Here is a 12,062-nt window from a genome sequence, read left to right as displayed (position 1 = left end):
CAATGAGTTGGTTAAGTAAAGATGGGTTGAAGTGTTTTCACTGCATGAGCTGTGAATGAAAACCATAATGGTGCAACTGTTGACAGATTTCAGTATCTCTCTGGTAGTGTTTTGCTGTAAGTTAAGAGTACCACCACCATCACTCTAACAAAAGATCACAGATGTCAGAATAATCTTATATCACTCTTCAGAACTATCATTATATCTATAATTGCATATCATTTGTATATCTAAGCATCTTTCATTTTATTTATAATTCAACTTATTTGTTCAACGATCTAGCAAATATTTATGGTCTGCCTACTATTGCTGGATGTTAGGACACAACATAAATAAGGTGTGGTCCTTTGCTCTTGGAGAACTTACAGTCTAGTGGGGCAGCCAGGTCAGTAAGTGGGCAATTATCGAGCAGGTGGCTGGCATGAGGGACAAACCAAGAGAGCGACATTGCGCATTCCAGGACATGAGTCTCTTAGTGGAAGTCAGAGGGGAAGTATGGGTTCAGTCATTACAAATATCTGTGGAGCACCTTCTGAGTACCAAGCTCTGTTTTAGGCACTGGGGTTACAAAAATGAATAATTCATAGTCCTGTACTCAAGAAATCCATACAGGCAATTATAGTACCCTGTAGTAAGTGCTTTCTTTTGGATCAGCACTGAGTCTTCAGATGGTGGGGACAGAGAAGTTTCCTGCAGGAGGTGAAGCTCGTCAAGCTTGTAAGCATTCTTAGGGCAGAGGCCTAACTTGTCTTGAGCTTTGTTGTCCTTCCCGCTGGGTTCCTGGGGCCATGTTTTGTACACCTTGTGTGCTCAATCAGCGTTTGAATGAGTAAAGGAACTGCATGATGATTAGAAGTTAACTAGGGGTCAGGCCCTGTGCTCTGTGCTGGGAATACAAAAATGAGTGAGCCATGGCCTTTGCCCTGATCGAGATTATAATAAAATCCCATTTCTGGCTGAATCCTGATGACATATCAACAATGTAAACCACTTGCAAACCTGAGCACACCTTTCTAATAAGTTGTGCTCCATATTGGACCATTTACTGGCTATGGCAAACACTTGTCAAACATACTCTCTTGAGCTTATTCCAGGGAGAACAGTGGATGGTTAAGGAAGCAGGAGACAGAGCAAGGCCAGCTCCAACCCTTGGTAATAAAAAGGCATCATTCAGACTGACTTGAATGATGGTTGTGCCGGGAAATCATCAATACTCAACCCTAAATAGTGGGTAATACAACTGGTAGCAGACTATTGGTATAGTGAGCAGTTTTGTCCGAGGATCTCCCAAGTGCTTTTTCAAAACTTTCCTCTGCCCCACCCCAGGCCCTCACCACAAGGGAATTGGCAGGTAGCAATTCTACAGCAACATCTAACACAAAGCTTGGAGTTGTTGGCTGGTGGTTTGCTCCAGGTGACCAACAATTTCAAGCCGGTCTCTAGGAACACGTGAGTTTGAATGAGGTCTCTTGGTGTTTTACAGTTGCTACTGCCTCTGCTCTAACTCCTCAAACCCTCAATTCCTGAACCACCAAAGGCAGCTGAAGTTGGTCAAGAGGCTAGTAGAGCAGGGGACACCAGGCAAGTCAGGATGGCATGGATATGTAATTTATGTCCTTTTAGGTGTGACTAAATGCCACAATTAGCATGACAGAAAATTCTGCAGCTATGTCACTTTTCTACAATATTACGAAAACACAAGTAGAAGTGAAACTGTGCAACCCAGATTGGGACTTGAACCATGTTCTTTTTTTTTAAAATTTAATTTTATTTATTTTTTATACAGCAGGTTCTTATTAGTTATCTATTTTATACATATTAGTGTATACGTGTCAATCCCAATCTCCCAATTCATCCCCCCACCGCCCCCCCCCACCACTTTCCCCCCTTGTTGTCCATACGTTTGTTCTCTACATCTGTGTCTCTTTTTCTGCTCTGCAAACCGGTTCATCTGTACCATTTTTCTAGGTTCCACATATATGCATTAATATACGATATTTTGAACCCATGTTCTTTTAACTGAGATCGCACACCTGGTCTCAGGACTTAATGAAGCTCAGGTTCTTGATGTGTCATTGCAGAAAGAATTCAGTGAGAGACAAAGTGATAGGTAAGAAGTGGATTTATTTAGAGAGAAACACACTCCACAGACAGAGTATGAGCCATCTCAGAAGGTGAGAAAGGCACCAGGGTATGGGGTTGTCAGTTTTTATAGGTGTGGGTAACTTCATAGGCTAATGAGTGGGAGGAGTATTCTAGCTATTTCAGGAAGGGGAGGGGTTTCCAGGAATTGGGCCACTGCCCACTTTTTGACCTTTATGGTCGGCCTTGGAACTGTCATGGTGCCTGTGGGTGTGTCATTTAGCTTGCTAATATGTTACAGTGAGCGTATAATGAGGCTCGAGGTCTAGTGGAAGTTGACTCACCCACCATCTTGGACCTGTTTGGTTCTAATCAGTTTATGTCATGTCCTCAGGCTATGTCATTTTTTCAAAGGTTGTGCCCTACCTGCTTCCCTCCTGTTTCAGAAGGAGTACAGAATTTTGCCTCAGGACACACAGTAAATTAGGGGCTGAAACACTCCATTATTCCATAACCAGCAAGTCATGAGTCTGACCCAGAAAAAGAAAGGCCAGACCTTTTTCTAGGTGAGACATCTTCACATCTTCGCCATTTCTTTTTAAGAATACTCCTCGTTTTTCCTCCCTCCATAACAACCTTTTCCAAGTTCTCATTGCCATGCGTCCTCTTGAGAATGCACGTGTCAGACTCCAGCAGAGTTATAGTTCTAATATCCATTTGTGTCCCCCACACGCCCTCAGCCCTGCCTAGCTGTAGGGTCACATTCCAGTTCAGAAATAGCAATAAAGAGAAGTCACTTCTGGGGTAGAGAGTGAGTGTAGCTAGAAGTCGGGGACCTCCAATCAATGACTAACACCAGACAGGCTCCCCTTTGTCCATTGTTAACTGAGGATGAATGGATTTCCAGCCCTCTGTTGCTACCTCTAGAGAAGGAAGGAGGAGGCTGTGGGCAGAGAAAGTTCCATTCAGCCTGACTTTGCCTTGAGTTATTGCCTTTTATTTTCCAACTTTAGTGAGGCTTAATTGACAAAAAAAGTAAGATATTGAAAGTGTTCATCATGATGATTTGATATACATATACACTGTGAAAGGATCCTCCCATGTAGTTAATTAACACATCCATCACCTCATATTTTATCTTTTTTTGAGTTGGGGGGAGAACATTTTGAGTTATTGCCTTTTGCACTTTCTCCCACAAATCACTGAGTCGAGTCATGAATTTTTAGCAAGTGGGAACCTCTTACAAATCAGAGGTTTTGGCTCTGGTGAGTGTTCTAAGAAATGTCCCAAAGGCCTGAGTTGGAGGACCTCAGGTCTAGTTCTGTCTCAGACACCAGACAGCCACATGCAACCTTGGGCATGTTGACTTTATGATCTAGGTTTTGGTTTCCTTGTCTGCAGGATGAGGGTGTTGGACGTATATTAGGTCAGTGAATGGAGGTCTCTGGGCCATATATTGCTTGAAAGCATGTGTTTTGTCTGTGTAGTAGTTTGTTTTTTTTTTAATTTACAAAATTTGAATTAGTGTCTATCATTTAACAGTAGACTCAACAACAATAAAATAATCTGATAAAAAAATGGGCAAAGGACTTGAGTAAACAATTCTCTAAAGACATACAGATGGCCAAGAAGCATATGAAAAGGTGCTCAAAACCACTAACTATTAGAGAAATGAATATCAAAACCACAATGATGAGATAACTACTGCATACCCATTAGGTATACCTAAAGAACAGAAAATAACAAGTGTTGGTGAGGATATGGAGAAACTGGAACCCTTGTTCTCACCACCCTTGTTGGTGGTGAGAACAATCAATGTTATACCACGTGGAAGATAGCCGACCTGCTCAAAATATCCAAATCAAGCGCTGAAAATCATTTGCCCCAGCTTGGTTATGTTAATTGCTTTGATGTTTGGGTTCCACATAATTTAAGCGGAAAAAACTTTCCTAACCGTATTTCCACAAGCGATTCTCTGCTTAAATGTAATTAAAACGTTCTGTTTTTAAAACAAATTGTGACAGGCGATGAAAAGTGGACACTGTACAATAATGTGGAATGGAAGAGATCGTGGGGCAAGCAAAATAAACCACCACCACCAACAGCAAAGCTGGTCTTCATCCAAAGAAGGTGATGTTATGTATATGATAGTATTGGTGGGGAGTCCTCTATTATGAGCTCCTTCCGGAAAACCTAACGATTAATTCCAACAAGTACTGCTCCCAATTAGACCAACTGAAAGCAGCACTCGATGAAAAGCATCCAGAATTAGTCAACAGAAAACGCATAATCTTCCATCAGGATAACACAAGACCACATATTTTTTGACGACCAGGCAAAAACTGTTGCAACCTGGCTGGGAAGTTCTGATTCGTCCACCGTATTCACCAGGCATTGCACCTTAAGATTTCCATTTATTTCGGTCTTTACAAAATTCTCTTAATGGAAAAAATTTCAATTCCCTGGAAGACTGTAAAAGGCACCTGGAACAGTTCTTTGCTCAAAAAGGTAAAAAGTTTTGGGAAGATGGAATTATGAAGTTACCCCCAAAATGGCAGAAGGTAGTGGAAAAAAAGGGTGAATACGTTGTTCAGTAAAGTTCTTGGTGAAAATGAAAAATGTGTCTTTTATTTTTACTTAAAAACTGAAGGCACTTTCTGGCCAACCCAATAGAATGGTGGTTGCCAGGGGCTGGGAGAAATAGGAACTGGTAAGTTGTTTAATGTGTACAGTTTTAGTTTTGCAAGATGAAAGGAGTTTTGTAGACTGGCTGCACAGCATGAATGTACTTAATACTATTGAACTGTACACTTAAAAATCGTTAAGATGGTAAATTTTATATGTATATTTTACCACAATTAAATTTGTTTTTTGAGAGGTAGCTCATGAAAATCTGAAGTCATCTTTTTTGTGGGGAAAACCCAGAAGATCAGGACTTTGGGCCTTAGACACCAGTTGGCAACAGCCAGCTTGAGCTGAGTATCTGCTCTTATCTTCAGATGAGCCTATTTGCTGTTCTCCCCAGGCCCCACCTCGTTATCTTCTTTCAATTAAATAACCCATCTGGCCGCCATAGACCTTTGGGTTTGCAACCCCTGGATTAAACTATCTCTATGATACTTTCTAGAATTAGTACCTATGATTCCAAAGTCTTAGTCATCATGAACACTCTGTAAGTAAACAAGATGAGTGAGATGTAGGCAGAGGAACATTCAGGTTACCTTCTTGACATCTCTCAGGTCCACGGGAGGGTTAACACTCATGTCTACAATGGGCAGTAAAAACAACTGGCTAGTGACATTGGTTTAGTTGCCCCCTGACCTCTGTATAAACCCCAGTCCTGGCCGGGGTTTATGTTCTGAACCTGAGCTTTTAGTATTACTCAGGTCATTGTGTCTTGCTGATCCAGGGGACACTATTGTCACCAAGATAGATGAAATCCGTAAATGTTACATAATGGATGACCCTAAATGGCATGGGGAAAAGTAGGAGAGAAATGATACAGACAACTGGAAGCTTTGCTCCCAGAAAATGAAGATGATTTAAAATTGTCTAAAGGAGACAAAGAAAAAATAGATCTGTTCCTTCAACAACCCTCATAGTTTGTTATCAGTAATGCTGTGTATGCTATATGTGACATCATGATACATAACTCTACTTTTGATCTTGGGACACAACCTGATTATTGAAGTTTGGGGTTAGGTAATTTTGAAGTCTCCCTCTACCCCTCTGAGGGAATGAGATCAGCTTGAATAAGATATCAGATGGCCCCACTTTATGAAGAGCATCCCTGTCTTTGTTCCTCATTCATTCACTCACTCATTAACTCATTCATTTGTTCAACCTATATTTATTTAGCACCTACTAGTAATGCCAGTCCCTGACTAATAAGCAGGACAGTTAAGATTCTTACCCTCGTGGAATTTAGGTAGTAGGGAAAGGCAGAACAGCTTGTCAATGTCTGGTCAATAGTTTCCTAGAGGGTATTATTTCGTATCTTTTTTCATTTCGTTATGTACTAGGCACTTTGGTAGTTGCTCTGGGGTCAGCTTGGTAGACAAGACAGGCATTAAACAAGATTGATTATGTAAGGTTTTAGAGTTTTCATTAGTTCTGACTGCAAGGGACATGGGAAGTTGCTACAGAAGTGGTATTGGTGTCTGGTCTTGGAGGATGTCTAGTTCTCAGTAGTCAGAGGCTGGGAGATTTATTCTAGGCCAAAGGCAAAACATAGCCAGAGGCGGGAAGTATGGAATGGCAAGAATGTTTGTGGAGAGCAAGACTTTCTGCGTAGCTGTTTGAGCTGTATTTCTTCCCCTAATGCTGAAAATTGCTCTGAGATATAATTATAGAAAGGGTCACTCCTAGGGGCAGCCACTCACTGCCCAGAGACCTGCCTGAGGAGGGGCTGCCACAGGCTTAAAGAGATTCACTCTGAAAAAAAATTGGTGTTTTGTTAAGTTTGTTTAGGATTGGGATGGTAGGTGTAGTGTGCAGGATGACAGAATTGAAACTTCTGCCCATTACTTGTGCCAATTCATGGGTTGCACTTTATAGAATTGAAGTCAAGCCTTTAGACTGTACTAAACAAATTTATGAGAAATACTTCACCATTCATGAAAAATCATATTTGCCAAAAGTATCTGATAACCTTAACCTAAAGAGATTGTTTTTAAAAAGCTAGGGATCTTACATTTGGCAGGAATATAAAATGCATTTACTTTAAAAAGATGAAGTGTGCTGCATGTCATTTTGGGCAGCTGATAGAGAAGAAAGTTTTGTGACCACTTCATGCATATACACTTTACATGTATGTGCAGTAATAATAATAGCTAATATTTATTGAATTCTTGCTGTGTGCTAGACATGCTTCTAAGTAATTTATATATATATATATAAACTCAAATGACTATTCTAATAACTCTATAGACACTACTATTATCCCCATTTGATAGATGAAGAATTACAGAGAGGTTGAGTAACTTGCCCCAGATAGCCTGGCTAGTAAAGGGAGAAGCTGGGATTTCAACCCATGCCTGGCTCCAGACTCTGTGCTGTAAATACTGCCTCTGAGAGTAAATTAAAAACAAAAACAAACCTAGAAAACAGTAATCCTTGGCAGTGATATTGTAGTTAGGAAGTGGGTTGTATTGGATTTGTATATTCGTCCAGTATTTATTGAGTACCTATTACATTGTGCCAGGCACTGTCCAGGTGCTGGAACATACAGGTGCACAAAGCAGATGAAAGCCCTGCTCCCAGGATGCTTAAGTCCTAGGAGATTCACTCCTTTGTTTTTCTAAAGACACTGGTTCTCTATTTGAGAGCTTCTCCAACTATCTGTGGTAAAGGAACAGTTTCTTTTTAAAAAGTTTTCCAATTTTTCGTGAACTGATATTTTAATAAAATATAATACAAATCAATAACTAGAAAAATGAAATTAAAAAAACCCCAAAACCTACAAACTACACAGCCTGTTTTTTAAGTATTTGACTCAAAGGTAAAAAATTAGTCTATTTTCTGTACGTCTCTAAGGCTTACTCTCAATTTCTGTACTTATCTCATTATGGATCGTGACATTTCACCAACCGGCAATTGTCTAAGGCCCACACTTGGGGTAGCTGCCATATGCTCTCTCTTTGCCAACTATTTAGTTACTGCCCATCACACGATGTGATCTGAAAAATAAAGATGAATTGGATTGACAATACGATAGGCTTTTTTTCTGTAATGGGCCAGATAGTAAAGATTTGAGGCTCTGTTGGCCAGACCATCTCTGTCATAATTACTCAGCTCTGCTGTTGCCATGTGAAAACTGCCATAGATGATACGTAATGAATGAGCAGGGCTATGTTCCAACGGAACTTTATTTCTAGTTAATGAAATTTGGATTTTATATAATTTATTTGTATCACAAAATATTATGCTTCTTTTAATTTTTTCAACCACTTTTATAAATGTAAAAATCATTCTTAGCCTGTGGGTCATACAAAAATGGGCCCCAGGCTGGATCTGGCCAATGGGTTTTAGTTTTCAGACTGCTGCAATAAACCAATTCTGGACAATAGAAATATCTTGGAGTAGCTGCTGTCCTTGAATTTGCTGAGAAATAAATGCAAGCTACCATATTTTTGTACAATTTGTAATGATTATTAGTGGTAGTGTCAATAAACACAAAACAAAGCTGAAAAAGCCAAAATTGCACATGGTAAATGATAATAAAAATTAAGAGATTAGAACCTTCTTAAATTGTAGTGGGAATGTAAAATAGTGTAGCACGTTTGGAAAACAGTGGCAATTCCTCAAAAAGTTAAGCATAGAGTTACCACATGACTAATAATTTCACTCCTAGGTGCATGTGTGTATATATACATATATGTATATAGGCAACAGAATCAAAACCATATGTCCATAAAAAACTTGTACATGAATGCTCATAGCAGCATTATTCATAATAGCCATAAAGTAGAAATTACCTAAATGTCTATCAGCTGATGAATAAATAAAATACTGCAACATGGATGAACCTTGAAAACATGCTAAGGAAAAGAAGCCAGATAAAAAAGGTCACATATTATGTGATTTCATTTATATGAAATGTCCAGAATATGCAAATCCATAGGGAAGGAAAGTAGATTACTGGTTGCCAGAGGCTGGGGGCAGGGAGAGGGGAATGGGAGTGTTTTTTCTGGAGTGATGAAAATATTATGGAACTTGATAGTAGTGATAGGTGAATAATCCTGTGAATACACTAAAAAATAGTGAATCATATACTTTAAAAGGATAAAATTTATGTTCATGGTTTATATCTCAAAATATTAAAAAACTGACATTTAAAAAAATTGACAAAAGAATCAAAATTTGTCAACAGCATTTGACCTGGAAAATTTGATCTTGGTAAAAATAATAGTCATAGCAGGAACTTTATAAAGGGCCATAACTGATAAAATTTTATTTGGACAAAACATTGATTGATGAATCTTATCTTTGTTGTGAAATACATGCTGCTAAAAATTGATTAATTGAAAATGACTTCAGCTGAACAAAGGTTAAAATAGAAAAAAAAACTGGATATGATTTAACTGATTGCCATAGAAAATTGACTAAGAAATTAAATTGGCTTAATGGCATTCACCACCCCCCCCCGCCAAATTATTTCTTAACGAAAATTTAATAAATTTTGGTCTTATTTAAATTAAAATATTTGTATTAAAAATGCAGAATCAGAGGCTTCCCTGGTGGCGCAGTGGTTGCGCGTCCGCCTGCCGATGCAGGGGAACCGGGTTCGCGCCCCGGTCTGGGAGGATCCCACATGCCGCGGAGCGGCTGGGCCCGTGAGCCATGGCCGCTGAGCCTGCGCGTCCGGAGCCTGTGCTCCGCAATGGGAGAGGCCACAACAGAGGGAGGCCCGCATACCACAAAAAAAAAAAAAAAAAAAAAAAAAAATGCAGAATCAAAACTTCCTTAGCAAAAATGGCAGATAAACACATGTACTAGGCTTCTAATATTGTTCTAATGTTTGTCAATCATTTGTTGTATTAGTTTGCTAGGGCTGCCGTAACAAATGCCACAGACTGTGTGGCTTAAACAACAGAAACATATTTTCTCACAGTTCTGGAAGCTGGAAGTTCAAGATCAAGTGTGGCCAGAGTTGGTTTCTTCTGAGACCTCTCTCCTTGGCTTGCAGATGGCCCCCTTGTCCCTGTGTCCTCACATGTGTTTCCTCTGTGCTTTCGTATCCGAATTTACTCTTCTTATAAGGACACCAGTCAAATTGAATTAGGACCCACCCTAGTGGCCTTGTTTTAACTTAATCACCGTTTCAAAGGCTGTCTCTAAATATAATCACATTCTGAGGTACTGGGGGTTAGGGCTTCAACATATGAATTTTGCGGGGGCACGATTCAGCTTATAACATTTGTTTAGTAATAGTGCCTGCACACACTTTATGACTTGACAGGCTCAAAGTGCATTAAATTTGGAAACCTCAGCTGTTGTCTAGTGTAGTTCTTACCTTCTCTCTTTCAGAAAGAGGAGTGAACTTAGCATTACGCAGGCACGTTTCTCTGACTTTCAACTTTCTATCCTACGACAGGAGAGGGGTCTCTATTCCGGATGAACACAATTTCCCTCAATATTTGTTATCAGAAGTGACATCTTGTGCTGTGACTAAGGGAGTGCTCTTGAGGAATGACGAAAAGCTTGTTTGCATAGTTTAGCAACGATGGAGGATTACTTATGAAAAATATAATGGAACACAGCATATTTATATCCCCAAAGCTGGACCACACCCAGACATTGTCTTAAGTTCTTGAGGATTAAGTTCACCTTAGAGCGGTATCAAGAGGCTTTAGCTTGCTTCGAAGGTATCCCAGGTGCCATCTAATAATAGATGTTTGGGTTCAGAGATAGAACTAGGGGAGGGAAAGCCTCAGAAATCATTAGTGCTTGGTTCTTGGAACCTCTTTTCTCACCTGTAGAAGTCTAGGGGCTTCTTAAGTTGCTAGGGGGAGAAGACATCACTAGGGCATCAATTTTTGATGAAATCTTAGAGATTCTTTAGAGAATTCTTAAAAGTGTCCTGTCTAGAAGTAAGTGATAAACAGCATGTATTCAATTCATTCATTTTTATATTCTTCCTTCCATCAAATGCTCATTAAGTGTCTACCATAGTCAGACATGTGCAAGGTGATGGGTATTTAGTTATGATCATAAGACCACAGTTAAGAGACAGGCTATTAAAACAAGCAATTGCTGTATAGTATGATAAGGTCTGTGACAGAGAAAATTAGAGTGGATTGTAGGAGCATACAGGGAGAAGGGCACCCAACTCAGGCGGGGTGGTCAGGAGAGCTTTCCCCAGAGAAAGTGAGGGCAAAGCTGACACTTGAGAATGAACAGGAGTCGGTCACGTGAAGAGGGGGGAGGGGAGAAGGTCCTGGTGGAGGAAATGCCAAGGATGTGGCCAGCAGGCAAGAGATGTTGATGGCACCAAGGCACTTTGGCTGAAGTGTAGAATGCAGATAGAGAGAGCAGAAAGGTTGGAAGGGTGGGTGGGGTGGGAGTGATAGTTGGGGTATGGGGATGCAGGTCCTAAAGAACCTTGTGAGACATGGTAGAAAGAGGAGCTCCCTTATTTATTCCTGATCTGGTCCTGTGATTCTAAGGTGTTCTACGGGGGGCTATATTGTGCCCTAGCCAACATCATGGGCTTTAGAGCCAGACTGTCTAGGTTTGAAGCTCTGCTGAGATGCTTCCTAACCTCATTACCTAATCTCTGCATTTCAGTGTCTTCCCTCATCTGTAAAATGTGGCCAAAATAGTACCCACCTCAGAGAGCTATCATGAGAATGGAATAATATATACACATAAACTGCTCTAGAATAAGGCCTACAGCATCAAAAATTCTCACAAAATTGCAGCTATTGGCAAAATCTCTAGTGTGAAGCCCATCTCACCAAATACTATCTCCCCCTTTGTTCTAGAATGAAATTACATTGTTTTGGCTATTGAAGAGTTCTTGCCCTTCATACTTTGTGTCCTCGGTTTCAAAGTAATGGTAGGAATTTGTTCTAATTGCTTTACGACACATGCTCGGAATTATGGTCTTTTGACTGTTATTATGCGACAAATGCCTTGAGCCAAAAGCCTGGTACATTTATGAACGGGTGAGTCATGGAGTGGTATACAAGTCCAGACTGCTATAGGGAATTTCCTATTGGTCAGTGGTTGCAGGAGTTGGGATGGTCACAGGTGGAGTCATCCTCATGGCCGTCTACCCACTGCCCAGGAAAGCTTAAGGAAGTCAGGCCATCTTTTGTGCCTTGTTAATCAAGAGGCAGAGGTTTTAAATGGACCTTGGAATTTGTGGTCTCTCAGTGGGAAGTTGGGTTAATGGCTTCTTTGTACTCTGTTTTTAATTTTCTTTCCTGGGAAGCTAACAATAATGCCCCCATCTGGTGATTATTGTAAGGATTGGG

The 12,062-nt window shown here is 40.2% G+C and overlaps 1 long non-coding RNA gene across 1 annotated transcript in view; it reads left to right on the top strand.

The window, feature by feature from the left end:
* The window catches only part of LOC129392157 (uncharacterized), a 43,346-nt gene extending 39,174 nt beyond the window's left edge, over positions 1–4,172 (top strand). The window contains exon 3 of the long non-coding RNA XR_008617515.1: positions 4,107–4,172. This is a non-coding gene — a long non-coding RNA (uncharacterized lncRNA). The remainder of the gene's footprint in view (positions 1–4,106) is intronic.
* Positions 4,173–12,062: the final 7,890 nt, after the last annotated feature.

This window comes from Physeter macrocephalus, chromosome 6 (assembly GCF_002837175.3).
Source record: "Physeter macrocephalus isolate SW-GA chromosome 6, ASM283717v5, whole genome shotgun sequence".
In the NCBI taxonomy this organism is placed as follows: Eukaryota; Metazoa; Chordata; class Mammalia; order Artiodactyla; family Physeteridae; genus Physeter; species Physeter macrocephalus.
Note: the sequence above shows the minus strand (reverse complement) of the source record. Positions and strands in the feature narration are given on the sequence as shown.